Source organism: Haliaeetus leucocephalus, unplaced genomic scaffold (assembly GCF_000737465.1).
Source record: "Haliaeetus leucocephalus isolate CR32 unplaced genomic scaffold, Haliaeetus_leucocephalus-4.0 Scaffold217, whole genome shotgun sequence".
NCBI lineage: Eukaryota > Metazoa > Chordata > Aves > Accipitriformes > Accipitridae > Haliaeetus > Haliaeetus leucocephalus.
The window spans coordinates 3,747,772-3,763,243 of record NW_010972653.1 but is presented as its reverse complement, the minus strand read 5'-3'; positions in this window follow the sequence as shown (position 1 = coordinate 3,763,243).

Here is a 15,472-nt window from a genome sequence, read left to right as displayed (position 1 = left end):
AGGTTAACAGTTGGACTTGATGATCTTAAAGGTGTTTTCCAACCTAAATGATTCTATGATTATATAAACTCTAAAATCCTTGCTTCCTTCGGAATTTTTATTGAGTACAAGGAGTGTGTAAAAAAGAAAAACTTTAAATTTATATCCTGAAGTGTCTAGAAGGAGAACATTTTTTTTTTTTTTCATTTTTAAAACTTTTCTAAAAATTCAAAATACCAAGTGAGAAACAGGAGTGGAGATCAGGTTTTGTTTTTTTTTTAAATTTTAAACCACTGTGCAACCACTTTCTTTTTAATCCTTAAAATCACATTCCAGAAGGACATTTATGCAAAGTTCCTGTGATCCAAACAAGGCTCTGCAAAAATTCCATCTTATAATGTAGAACAACATAACATGGAAATTGCAGTAGAGAGTTGCATGCTATACAGCCTCATCAAGGTTTTCTACTGTATAACCTTTCTATGATCATTTTCATCAGAAATGACTAAGGCTTCACGCTGCATAGACTACTCCAGACACTTCAGACTATGAATGGAACCCTACTGAAATAAAAAAAAAATAATGCCCCAAACTATTCAAGTTTAGATCCAGAATAATGACTGAATTTGTAATACTCTCAATCACCTCATGGATGTAATCAACAGTAAGCAAATGGAAAGGAGAGGGGCTCTCATGTTCAATAAAATGGTTGGCTCACCTGCTAAACAATACTTGATCACTGCACTTTATAAGAGATGAGATTCTCTTCGTCATTTTTTGAATTATAGGCAGCTATACATACTACTTGTACCAAAAGCTACTTTATAGTCAATTTATTTTAATCATCTTTTCTTCCCTCTTATTGCTTCCTTTTTATTACACAAGCTGCCAAGCAATAAAATAATTTTTAATTTCATTTTTATGTCTTTTATAAAATTCCCTTACTGACCTCAGTGGAATTTTTGTCTAAGAGATGAATAAAATCAAGGTAATGACTTTCATTTGCCCTGCTCTTTAGGCTCCTGAACTGAAGGCAAACATATCAAACTTAAGTCAATTTGGGTATATTTTTAGGCTAGTGGAAACCAAGGACCTTATAAACTCAGAAGAGATGGCCATAGCTGATTTTTAAAATTTTTATTTAAAAAAAAAATTATTCTCTGAGGTTCAGATGGATACTCATTTAAGATTTGCTTATCACATCCTTAATTTGCTGCTAAATTACAGCACTGCCTTCAAACAGCAATTAACATTTCTGCAATATCCCATGCTAAATAAAGCTTCCTGTGAAGTATTTAATTTAATTATTTTTAAAATAAAGTGTTTCTGTTCTGTGTTATTTAAATTCTAGAAAATATTGATTTTTACTGGCTTTAGTATATTGTATCATCCATTTTGACTTGCTTGTCAAAAATCTTTGTCCACTAGGTTATGCCAGTTACTGATGATGTAGTACAATGAAGAGACTGTCTCTCTTATGTAATTCTACTGCTTAGAAGAACAGAAGTTCTTTTTCCTGATCATAGGATTAATCAACTGAAAATTAATTTTCTCTGTATAGCTTCCTGTCTTGCTCTGTCAATACCTCAGTCTAAAAGTTAAGTTTTCCATTCTAAGGCTTCTCACAAGGTCCTGTACTGGTGCTGGCTCACACTGGGACAATCATCTGGACTATTTTCATTTTACTCAGCTTTCTGCTCATATCTCTCTGTTGTATCTGTCCTCAGAGACAAATAAGTCCTTTCAGACAGCCATTGAACTGAATTGTATTTTAGAGTCTCTTTTCGGATAGGATGAATCTCTCTAGTGTGCCTATTTTTTTCCCCACTGCATTTTAAGCATTTGTTGGGTGAGTAACTCAAATGTCAGTTTTAACACTAGAGACTGACATTGCCAGATGAAACCCACTCCCTGCCTCCCTGTTTCCCCTGATGAGCTCCCTTCCCTAGCCATTCTTGCTGCCAATCCACAAACACCAAGCAAATCTCTCTAAAACCAGAACTGAAATTCAACCCCAGCACTGGAGTTATCATCAGATCCAGCTAGGAGGCCATGGCCAGGGGTGAACGAAGATGCAGGGGTGAGGGCCAGAATTGAAAAGCAGCTGGATGATGGCCCTGGTGGGCATCTCACCACCCTGGCTCACATGGCTCATCCCACTTCATCCTGGCCCCAGCTATGCGGCAGCACCCTGCAGCTCCAGCCTGGGGCACAGGCAGCCAACCCCCCCACGGGGCTGGGTTCTGGGTCAGGGCCCCACATCTTTCACTGGGCAACTCTCAAGCCTGTGTTTTGTGTTTGGTGAATTTAATCCCTCCAGCCCCTCTTCTTTTAGGGATCTAATGACCTCTCACTGCTGTTGTGACCACCTCTTTTCACTGATGTTTTCTAGTAGTCCCCAATGTTAATGTCAGCTAGCAATGTACACTGTATGTCTGCCTTATAAATGGTGCATAAAAAATACCAATTTCTCCTGACTGTAAAGTAGCGATTTTATTTTTCATTTTCAAATTTTCTTTTTTTTTATTCCGAGTTTTAACTTGTCCATATATGTTCCCTGAAGGCTTTTGCTCCTCCATTTTACTGCTGTTCAGGTATAAAACAAATACCATATTGTATGATGCTGTCTCTGTAGAACTGTAATTAAGCCTGTCAGTAGTACAAATGGAAATGTTACCGATGGACTCTATACATGAAACCATCACAAGGATAATGCCCTGCAATGTCAGCTCTTATGCCTCAGTGACAGAGCACTCTAATAATAGTTATCTACAGACATGTATTCTACACTCCAGTGAGTTAACAAATTCTAACCCACAGACCCTAAAAGAGAAGAATAAGAGAAACAATTTCCTCCATCTGTTGCACTCTCTTCTGCTGCTTCTAGTAACTCTTCATTTGCTTTGATACAACTATTCCCACTGCATCTGGCAGAAATAATACATCAGCAAATATTACTATTCTGTTTCCTTTAACAGAAGTTAAATAAACATTCTGAGGAGTGTCCAAGGTATATTTATTCCCAAGTTAGGAGTAAATTATATTAAAACCTTCTTAAGAGACAAAATTGACGTCAGTATCAATTTCTCCTCATTTTACCGCTTTGTTTTAAATTAAAACAACTCTAGAAATAATTAGTGAGATGCAGTGTGACTCAACTAGCAAACTCGTATTCAGTAACAAGTGTAGATATGGAAATAATACACTTTTCAGTTTGTTAATTAGTTTATAAATCAAATGGTCTTCAGAGAAACAAATTACAAAAGTTGTTTTAAAGAAATGAAATAACAGTATGGGAATGAACATATCAAGAGCACATTGAATGTTATTGTGCACCAAAAAATTCTGAAATTCATTGTGCCACATGATATAAGGATTTAGACATTCTGCATTTCACTTTCTAAGAGAAATGTCAGAACGTTAAAAACTGTAAAAAGTGCAAAAAGAGCTTTGAGGGATAAACGTGCTACAGTGAGCATCATGATGACCTCTACCTACATGGCTTATCAAAAGACTGAGAGGTTACTTCATAACAGTATATAAATATCCTCACACAGAAAGAACACTAGATATCCAGGGCTATAAAATCTATCAAGAAAGAGGAAATAAGTACTGGAAGCTTAAACTGAATTTGTTTAAATATCAAGGTAAAGGATGATTTTTTAAAAACAATAATAATAAATAATTCTAACAAAATATCCAGAAAACTGTTAGATGCTCACATACTTTGAAGCCCTGAGAACTGGATGTATTTATTTCCAAAAGATATGCTCTAGACAAATAAAAGGACAAATTCTGTGGCCCGTGATATATAAAGGAGGTCAGACAGAATTACTGAATGTTCCCTATTGTCCTTTCACTTTATGAATCTGTTATATAAGTCTTGGTGAGTAGGGCCCTGCAAGGTGCAGACATCTATTTATGAATCCAGTTGCAGGAACAGGAACTATAGAAAATGCAGAAATGAGAGAGAGAAAGAGTAGTGAATAGAAAGATAGCTATGGTACTTGAATGCTGCAATTTACTGTGCATAAGTAAACAAGGTGACAGTATCAAGGAACATCAGTTATACATGCCTGACGATACTTTTATCCCTAATGTATATTTACTATGATGTATTTAATTGCATTATCATGTATTTATTTTCACAAGACTACTGCCTCATTCACTGTGCACAGAAAATTGTGAATGAAGTAGCTGAGCTAAATTTAATTTAATCCTGACTATCTAATGAGTTGTTCTCTGCCTTGTGCATAGTTTATCAGCAAATAAGTACTTAAAGTTGTTCTCAGTAATGTCTTTGGGTTTCTAAATTGTCTTCCTTATTAATCAGATTTGCTTCAGATTTTTATTATGAGAAATGCAAATACAATTTGGACAAAAATTAATTATGGATTCAAAGGATTATTTTGGACTCATATAAAGTGAGTCTCTTTCTCACATATTTTGCTTGTTACTCAAATTATCCACTCAATTAGGCAGGGGTTTGTGCATTTTTTATTTTTATTTAATCATATGCATAAAGAGGTTTTGAAAACAAGTACAAGGGATTTAACCTAAACTGATGAATTGTCCTTATCCCATAAGGCTGTAAAACAAATACAATAGTGAAATTTTGGGGAACGGTTTAGAAATGTCTGTTTATTGGCTGAACTTATACATGATACTTGGCCTAAATAATGAGGAAGAGAGAATATAGTGAGTACCAGTGATGAAAGACAAGAAGGTGACTGGGAATGTCTCACATGGATTTATGATAGGCAAACCCTGTCTCACCAAACGAATAGCTTTCTGTGACAAGATGACTGGCTTTATGAATGAAGAGAAAACAGAGGATGCTGTTTACTTTGACTTAATGGTGCAGTATGGTTTGGATAGGTGAGCTATGGTAGATGAGCCACTGGTTGTTGCAGTGCAGAACAAAGTCCATCTAGTGACCAGTAATGAACAGAATTCTTAAAGGACCTGAAAAGCAGGTAATACTCTTTACTGCCTTTATTAATTACATGAATAAGGGGAAGGGATGTACCCACAGAACATTTGTGGAAAGTAAAAAACTTGAGACCTGTTGGATATGGTGGAAGAAACGGTCACTGTTCAACTGGACCTTGACAGTCTGCAGAAATAGTTTGAGAGTAATTTAAATTTCAGCAAAGGCAAATGCAAAATTCAGCTCTGGGGATGGAATAATCCCAAGCTTCCGCATAGGCCAGGCACAAACTGACTACAAAGCAGCTTTGCAGCTTTGTCCAGGTGGACAAGGTGAACAGGATTCAGCAGTGTCCCTTTGGGGTGAAGAAGGCCAACCTCAGACTCAGCAAGAGTGTAGTGAGCAGGGCTACAAGACAAATGATATTTCCCCTCTGTTCATCACTTATGAGACCACATCTGGAGAGCTGTGTCTAGGTTCAGGCTCCTCAGTAAAGACAGAGGTTGACAAACTGGGGTGAGTCAAACTGGGTGGAGGGTTACCAAGCTGAATGGGGGCCTGGAGCCCATAAGGTGTGGCTGAGAGAGCTAAGTTTAGTCTTAAAAAGACTGGGAGAGGAGGATCTCACTGCTGTCTTCAGTTACCCAGTAGAGGTTGTAGAGAAAACAGCCAGACTGTTCTCTGAGGTGCATTGAAAAGGTAAGAGGCAACAAGTGCAACATGCAGCAAAGGAAATTCTGATTAGATGTAGTAAAACCCAACATTCATAGTGAGGGAAGTCAAACACTGGAGCAGATTGCCCAGAGAGGCTGAGGAATCTCCATCATTGGAAATTTTCAAAACCCAACTGGAGAAGAACTGTATCTAGTACTGATCTAGTCAGTACTGGTTTGAGTGGGGATTGAACTGGATGAGATCCCTTCCAAACAGAATTATTCTGTGACTCTGTATTACTCTGTCATGGAATGTGGTCTTCAAGTAACATTCTATTGTTTTTATTTTAAAAGACAGTAAAAAGAGGATCAAAAAGAACAAATCTTAAAGGACTACCTTTCAGAAGTTTAGCTAGAGATTGAGTAACAAGCTTACTTTTTCAAGCATCTAGAGAAGAACATTTTTTAATTTCATTAAAGTTTTGGCTAAAAGTTGGGAAAAATGGCTGGATTAGAATATTTTACTTCTCTGCTCCTCTGGAAGTAATGCTTCAAATGTAAGATTTGCAAGTAAATAGAAAACTGCTTTGTTTTTAATCAAAAGAACATTATTTATGTTGTGTTTGGCTATTTCTGACCGATGGGATGAAGCCAGCATTTACAGTACCTTTCTTTCCTTATTGAATACAGCGAGCACCCAGACTGTTGGCTAGCAGTTGGTGCTTTCATAGCCAGTGAAATTAATTTAGGTATTACTCTCCGAACTGTCATGTATTCTCTTAAACCCACAACAATCTATTTCATTAATACTTCTTCTCTGTACTGTTGCAGCAGCTGTGAAACTATACTGCTTTAATCTCTGATAATCTAATTTTGAATTAATACCCTGCAGAAGAACAAATTCTGAATCTCTATAGATCAATGGATTAAATAACCTGGCAAACCTGGCAAAGTGAAGGGAGAAAAACACAAGCAAAAACTCGGAATGTATCATTGTTAATAACAGGAAACATTTCTAGTTTAATAGCTTATTCTGCAGAGTTCCATTTGAGGATAGTAACCATATATTGCATTTTTCATTATTAATAGTGCTGAGATTCAAATCACTCACAACTGTTAGTTTATCCTCTGTTTTTGTTTTCTCTCTTCTTCAACTCATTGAAAATCCCTAAGCAGATCATGATTTTCTTGTGTTTGTTACTACAGTTTTGCTACCCAATTCCCTTACAACAAAGCCTCCTCAGAACACATACGCCTCAAGAAAATTAAGAAACTCCTCCAGTAAAAGGAATGTACCCACATTTGTGAACAGAAAAAACATTTTAGGTTCTTCTTAACTAATGCCTGAAGCTGCTCATAAAAAGCTAAACCAGCAAGCACAATAAGTAAACTAGTATTAGATATGACATAAAGCAAAGAAAATTAGAAAAAAATTACCTGCAACAAGCAGCAAATTTTGGGTGAGGAGAAACCTGGAAACAGGTTTTGAACTGTGAAATTGACTCTGGTTCTCTGTTTCTTCTGGATTTTTTCTAGAATTTTACGTCAGCTCTTTCTAAGGAAGTCTATTCATATACAAAAATATCTTACTCTTGCTACTTTTCCTTCTTAACAGATTAGAAACAGAAGTCTCTGAATATTTATTAACCACATGTATCATGGTTTGTATGTGTTCTGTCCTCCCACATGATCTGTAAAACTTGAGCTCTGACAGTGATTTGGTTTGAAACCTAAGGTTTGAAACAAAGGTAATTATAAGATGATAGTCCCATGAATTAAAAAAATGAAATAAAATTAGACTGGCTGAACTGTTACAAAAGTGTCAGCTTTCCATGGTCTAAATTATTTCACTACAGACATATCAATATCATTAAGTGCTTGATCATGATTAAGCAGCTGATTCTTGTATAGGAATGTTTCTCTTCACTCTAACTGATAAGGACGAAGACGACTGTATAGTTATGTATTATACTCTATCATCATAACTAAAGCCTTTTGACAAACAGTAAGGTCATATGCTTCTTCAAAGATCCTAAATATGCAGTCTGTGTTGCTACAAGAAACAAGTGCTATTAGGGATAGTACTTGTATTTGGTGTGTGTATGGGTTAAGTCACCTGGCCTGTTTCTTCCATCAGCCTTTCTTCCACTTTAGAAAACTTGCCTCTTCCTTTCCTCTTGGTTTTTCTTTAAGAGGAAATAGAGATGCTGTGCTGTCAAAGAGGTTCAAAAGTGGGAACACATTGCTGTTCTGAAGTAAATTGTGTCTGATGGTGTACCAGGTTTGAATATGAATATTCTCTACTCCAGGACAGTTTTACTGGGTAAATATTGCTACCTAGCACAGTTCAAGACACAGAAGTGGAAATGCTGATTCTAAAAGAACAGTGCTTTCTCCTGTGTTAAATATTTACTTCTTGCTGCTTTTTCATATTATTTTTTCCAAGAAGCAACAAAAAAAAGGAGTTGTTCCATCTACAGAGCTGCAGAGCAATTTCTGCAGCCAGCAAGCTTCCCACATAAGACCTCAATACTTCAGTTTCATTAGTGCTAAATGGTGACACTTCCACTCCTGCTTCCACAACAACCACCTGCCCCAAGCCGTTTTTTTGGGGTTTTTTTTTGTTTTTTTTTTTTACTTCTGGTGCTTCACCAAATCATAGAATGATTGTGGTTGGAAAGGACCTCTGGAGATGATCTGGTCCAACCCCCCTGCTCAAGCAAGGCCACCTAGAGCTGGTTGCCCAGGACTGTGTCCAGACGGCTTTTCACTACCTCCAAGGTGGGACACCACCACGCCTCTGGGCAACCTGTGCCAGTGCTTAGTCACTTTTACAGTAAAAAAGTGTTTCCTGATGTTCAGAAGGAATTTGTTTCAGTTTGCGCCCACTGCCTCTGGTCCTGTCAGTGGGCACCACTGAAAAGAGCCTGGCTCTGTCTTCTTCACCCCCTCCCTTCAGGTATTTATAGACATTGATGAGATATCCCCTGCACCTTCTCTTCTCCAGGCTAAACAGTCCCAGCTCCCTCAGCCTTTCCTCATATGTGAGGTGCTCCAGTCCCTTAGTCATTCTGTGGTCTTTCATTGAACACTCTCCAGTATCCTTTGTACCGAGGAGCCCGGAATTGCACACAGTACTCCAGGTGTGGTCTCACCAGTGCTGAGTAGAGAGGAAGGATCACCTCCATCAACCTGCTGGCAACACTCTACCTAATGTGGCCCAGGATACCATTAGCCTTTTTTGCAAGGGCATATTGTTGGCTCTTGTTCAACTTGGTGTCCACCAAGACCCACAGTCTTTTTCTGGAGAGTTGGGTGGACTTGCCAGCTGGGTGGCCACCAGCCTGAACTGGTGCCTGGGGTTGTTCTTCCTCAGGTGCAGGGCTTTTCACTTTCCCTTTCTGAACTTCATGAGGTTCCTGTCAGCCCATTTCTCCAGCCTGTCGAGGTCCCTCTGGATGGCAGCATGACCCCCTGACATATCAGCCACTCCTCCCAGTTTTATGTCATCTGCAAACTTGCTGAAGGTACACTCTGCCCTATTATCCAGATCGTCAATGAAGACGTAAAACAGTATTGGACCCAGTTCTGACCCCTGGGGTACACTGCTTCTATTCTGCAATCAAAAACAATACTCAAATGCTTCTGCTTTAGTAATTGTGTTCTTATTTAAAAACCTAGTAAATTAGGTCTAAGGGGAGGATGGTCTTCTAGAAGCAAGATATAACTTTTAATAGATGCCCAGTATCAATGATAAAACCCTGACTGAAAAGTTAGGAAAAGCAGAAAACTGAAAAAGCCATTGACGAGCTATGGAACAAGGTCAGGAATATGGTAACTATTAACTGACAGGCATTTCATAGCGGGATAAATACTATAGGAAGTACAAACACACTTCCTAGGCTCCAAACTGCCAATGTGTGACCATCATCTGAATGTACAACTAACAGTACTGTGGGACATTAGACTTTTTGTATGTTTTAGCATAGATAACAGCTTTGGGTTTAAGCGTTGAAAATCGATTTAAGGGTGTTCTCCCAGCATGACTAAAACAGACATGCAATCTGAAGCGAGCTAGAGACAAAAATGGAGAAGAGTTGCAAACCCCTTTTTTTTTTAACTTACAGAGTGGAATTCCTTAGCTATGCTTCACATGTTATCCTTTTAAAGCAGAGCCTTTTACACACGCTGATGAAAAAATTGAGAAGAAAATTCCTGCAGAACTTTCTTTACTTTCTGTACAAAAGGGAGGAAAGCACTTGTCGAAGCTTCCTTCAGATACCTTTTCATTGTCTTATGCAGATCAGACCTCCATTCCACATAAGTGGGAATCACACAGTGCACTCACAAATAGCAGCTAACTCCATGTCTGTAACACACAAACACACGTAATGGATTACTATTTCATACCCTCTCCCCATTAAATGGGAGTTTAGCACTCCTACCTCCACCTATTTATGATCATTGCACCTGCACCTTCCCCTTTGTTTTTGTTCCTGTCTGCTCGAGTTTCAGGAGTCACTATTCTCCCCCTTCCCTTGTAAAGAATGCCAAGGAGTCTCAGAAAGCAGGTGAAAAGTGTGATGAAATAGAAGATACATAAAAGGAGGGCGAATACAGATGGAGTTATTGAGGTCAGACTTTTATTACATGAACGTGCTTTATTCTGGTCAGAAGCAGAAAGCTCTTGCACCCTTTAAACATAAAGACCTTGCCATACTGCCAAATGAAACACAGCTAATGCATGAGTTTAAGCACTGGAGCACTGAACATCTGTATTATTGTGTTGGCAGTGTGTTTGCATGGTTTCAGCTCTAGCCAAAAAAGACTGGAAATGGCATAGACCATGGGTTATCCCCAGCAGAACAGGATCACTCAAAGATCAATTTCTTTATGTTCCTCCAATGCTGCCCTAGCAGGCTTCTGTTTCTGCCTTCATGCCATATGTCAGATCATTTAAAACATAACACACATATCATTTTATACCATGAAAATACTTCACTGATGGGCTACAAACAACCTTTTAATTATTTCAGACATTACTGCAGAATTTAAAGTGCAATTTAAAGAATTTAAACATGGCAACAGTTATGTCTTGGGGCCACAGTGACACTGTATAGAGCCTGAGGACAAGGACTGTACAATGTGGTCAGTCTGTGACACAGTGTGTAGAAGGGCCTTTTTTGGTACAGTATAGATGCAAAGGAAAGTGTATAAAAGCTACATATAGAATAGTAATTTAAGATGTTTACAGGAAATAGAGAAAGCCCATTCCTCAGGCCTGTTCTAGTCTCTTGCTCTGCAAACAACCTCTTTGATCAGCTGAGCAGCCTCACTCAAGCTGGAAAATACCTTTAAGCAATCCCAGTGCTCCCCTCAATGCTCGTCCCCTGTGGAACAGAAGGCAAGAAGCTGATCACAAGAGATGAACTTCAGTGTCCTCCTCCCCACACAGCAGGGGACAGGAGCGTCCACAACAGGATCTCCGCAAACAGTGCAGCAGGACTGGTAGAGCTAGCTGGCATTAGTAACTCTGTTTATGCGGGCAGTGGAGCTCTTGTTGGTATTTTGATGAGATAGTTGTTTCTTTGTGGCCTTGGAGGAAGTGCAAAGCTTCTGTTCAATTTGTAAGAAGTTTAAGTTCATAATACAAGGGTCATACTTTTAGGATAGTATTGAAACATCAAGAGTATTATACCCTGATCTGTGGTTCAGAACAAAGCTCTGAAATTGTTTCAGTACTTTATTGCTTTTGTGGTCTTCAGAAATGCTTAGAGATGGTTTCCTGATCTCACCTCTGATCTTTCTTTTAAAAGAGCACATGCATTGATGAACATGGATTGATAAAGATTTCTTTGCATCTCATCTCAGCCTTCTTTGGAACTCAAACTATTTGCATTCTTCTTTGGTTTTAATTTAAATTATGTGATCTGAATTACAATTATAAAATACTGTATGTCAATGAAAATCTGTCTCTTGAAAATAAAAATGAGAGCAAGAATGCTAATATAAAATGTAACTCTAGATAGCTGGCTAATTGCTTTCAAAGATTAACATAAGGACAGCAGTGGACTTTTCCTTACGAAAAGGAATCCAGTATCAATTCATCTGAACCAAAGTTTCCTAACAGGTAAAAATATTCCACCTAAAAATGTCAGATATTGAAGTGACAAGGCAGGAAAATGAACCCAGGCACAAATTTATTTAGTGTCCTGTACATTTTATTCTAAAATATACCCATTTGTGTGTCTTTGTTGTATGCAAATTTTTACCCGATAGGTGTGATTCTGTTCTGGTTTCAGCTGGGATAGAGTTAATTTTCTTCCTAGTAGCTGGTACAGTGCTATGTTTTGAGTTCAGTATGTGAAGAATGTTGATAACACTGATGCCTTCAGTTGTTGCTAAGTAGTGTTTAGACGATAGTCAAGGATTTTTCAGCTTCTCATGCCCAGCCAGGGCACCTGACCCAAACTGGCCAACGGTGTATTCCATACCATGTGACGTCCCATTTAGTATAGGAACTGGGAAGTGGGGGCGGGGAATCGCCGCTCGGGGACTGGCTGGGTGTCGGTCGGCGGGTGGTGAGCAATTGCCCTGTGCATCATTTGTACATTTCAATCCTTTTCTTACTACTGTTGTCATTTTATTAGTATTATCATTATCATTATTAGTTTCTTCTTTTCTGTTCTATTAAACCGTTCTTATCTCAACCCACGAGTTTTACTTCTTTTCCTGATTTTCTCCCCCATCCCACTGAGTGGAGGGGGAGTGAGTGAGCAGCTGCCTGGTGCTTAGTTGCTGTTAAACCACGACAGATTCATCCCATCAAATTTTAGTCACCTAGAAGACTGAAAGTCAAGCTTCCTAGCTGGTCAGGACTGGCATTTCCAGAGAGTGTTTTGTACTCCACTAGCTCAGGTAATTATCTTAAGAGACTGTCTGCAGTGTTTTCCTCCCATCAAGTGCTGAGGAAACCTAGGACAACTTACTTGGACTAAACACCTCTTTTGATGACTACAATTAGCTGAGATGAAACCTATTACTCCTTTTTTTTCCTCAGTTTTAACTAACCATTTTGAAATCCTTGGAAAAGTGTGCTTGCACACAGATAGAAATTTCATATCAAAAGTATAAACTATAATGCAGGTCCTAGGTTCGCTTACTCTATTTCCCCTCTTCTCTGTCTTCTAGATGAGTATTCTCCAGTCTGTACATGGTGGATTTTGCCCTTCATCCCTTTACTAGTTTTTAATTTTCTTTCTGACATGGTTCCATTTTTCGTCACATGATTGATATCATATTCCCCCTCTTCTAGTCAGCCCAGTCATACAATCTGTTTCTTTCCCTCCTATATTCCAACTCTTCTCTATTCTGTATTTGTATCAGATGTCTTCATACATAATATTGCAGGAGTACCATCAAGACATCTATATACCATCTGACATCTATATACCATGTGATATCTATACTAGTAGATGGTACAGAGCTATGGCACAGGTACAATACCGGTCTGTAGCCATCCATGCTGTAAAATTGTTAACATAGTTTTGACTTGTGCCAACTAACTTTCTCCTAGATCACACCTGAGCATGCCTCAGGGGTGGCATGATGCATACTTACAGAAGAAAAAAAGAAGTATTTGGAGACTTAATCCATTTTAATGAATGTATACGGAGCATATGCAACACAGGATTTCTAATTTTAATGATAGATTACAAACAGTGTAACTTCACCAAATATTGAAAGTTTTTCATGGGAAAAGCAAACAAAACAAAATCACACATCCCCCTTTAAAGAACACCACAACATGAAAATGAAAGTACTCTTATAGCTTGTTAAAGAACACCACAATGCCAAATTGCAAGTCCATTTTACTACAAGTGAGGAATCTAACAATTTCCAAAAGTAATCTTCACCATGATCTTTTTAAGATGCCTGGCTTTGGTTTGGGGTTTTTTTGTTTGTCTGTTGTCTCTGAAAACACATACATGCACACACACAGAGAACACTAAAAACCTTCAAAAGTCTCATCCTGAGACACATACTAGGAATGGAAAATTGGAACCAGGTGGTTTAGTTTGGAAAATTTAAGAAAAACTCAGAAAAGAGATTTTTCAACTGGAAGTAATGGATAATGTAATAACATGTGGTGCTGTCAGGTGTTGTACTTGTAAATTCATTACATATTACTTAATTTTGGGGAAACTTTATAGTAATCTCTTACCCTGCAACTGTCTGGGGAGAAATAAGATAGTCAATTTACAATCTACAATTTAAATAGCAGTATTGCATCAAGTTTAATCATTTATGTTCAGCCTGCATTAATTTCTGCAGTCTGAATGAAGAAAACATTTGTAATGCAAATAAAATAAGTGTGATGATTAGTAATGTGACACTGGGAATTCTCTGAACTGCTATTGAACTCTGTCATGTCTCAGAAAAAGTGGACATTATACTTACTGCCCATGGCAGTGTCAGTAAAGTAATAAATATTAAATCTGTCCCTACAGGGAAGGAGGAGAAGTTTTATTAATATGAGCTAAGTACCTGGGGTTATTCAAGAGTTTTCTTCTTATTAACTTTGAGAAGCAGTATTAAAATTAAAGTTGATATAGCAGTACTGAATCAAATTAAGGAAAGCCCTTCTGCTGAAGAAATTTCTGAATACTGGCAAATTAGATTATTTAAGTAATACAACAAATTCATAATAACAGCTAAAGGACACTTCTTTAAAATTAATGTGGCTAAAGATGAAGTATGTAGTGACAAAAAAAAGAAGTCTGCCAGAGGAAAGGTAGATGAAAGCCTTCAAAGATGGAAGTATGGCTTTAATTTCAGCAAAAGCTTACTTTACAACATGTGCTATGTTTGTTTTCTTGCAAAAACCCACAGTGAACTGATGCAACTCACAGAAGAAAACTCACAAGAACTGGTTTCCTAACACTTCTGTCAGCTGGAAATTTATGATTTGCTGCAAGGGCACAAAGAAACTACTTCAGACTGTGAAACTATCAATTTAATTTAGATTTTTTTGCATTTTATTCATTACCAGTATTAGCTGTTTATTTATCACATGTGCTGATTGCACAATAAAGTATATAAACACATTGCAGCACGTTTTTTTCACGTAATAGTCTAATAATTTCATGTAATGTTAAAACACATGCCTAAAGAGGGAAGTTAAATGGATGAATTTATATATCAGGATTTTAAAGATATATTTTTTAAATACCTAATGAAAATCAGTATTCTTTTTCATTTTGAAATATAAATAAAGCCTGAGATGCTGCAAATGTTAACAAACAAGATGAATTCCAGATTTGAAGACCTAGTGATAACTTGGTTGTTTTGTTGACCATGGAAAAAAGACATAGTGTGTGTCTCAGCTTTGTAACTTCCTTGCCATTTCCCCCCCTTGTTCTTTACTAAACTACAGGAAAGCTTTTGTATAACAGGCTGGTATACTACCAAGTGTGGGGCCTTTATATTTGTGAAAGTTTGTACCAACACCCTTGACTCTCAAACTTTTGTAGCCATTAAATTATACAAGTGAGCACTCAAAATATAATCTTTTGAGGTTGCCTTCTATTTCTTCCCATATATTACCTTATTTTATTCTCTGAGGTTTCTGGAGTTGGATGCTTTGTTAGCTCTGTGCCTTCATTTTTTTCATTTATTTTTGTCTCTGTCAGCTTCTGGTTTCTTCTATTCTTTTGAATGCATCCAAAGCTTATCTGCCATTTTATGCATGCTAGAAAAAGAAATGGGAGCCAAGCCAAGGTTTGTCAATACATATTTTTGGACTCTCAGCAAAATGACAGCCCATCAGAATTCCTAGCCAATGTCTCTGGAAGCTGGAGCAGATTGGTTTATATTAAACAAAGCACTAACTGATAATAAGAACTTTATT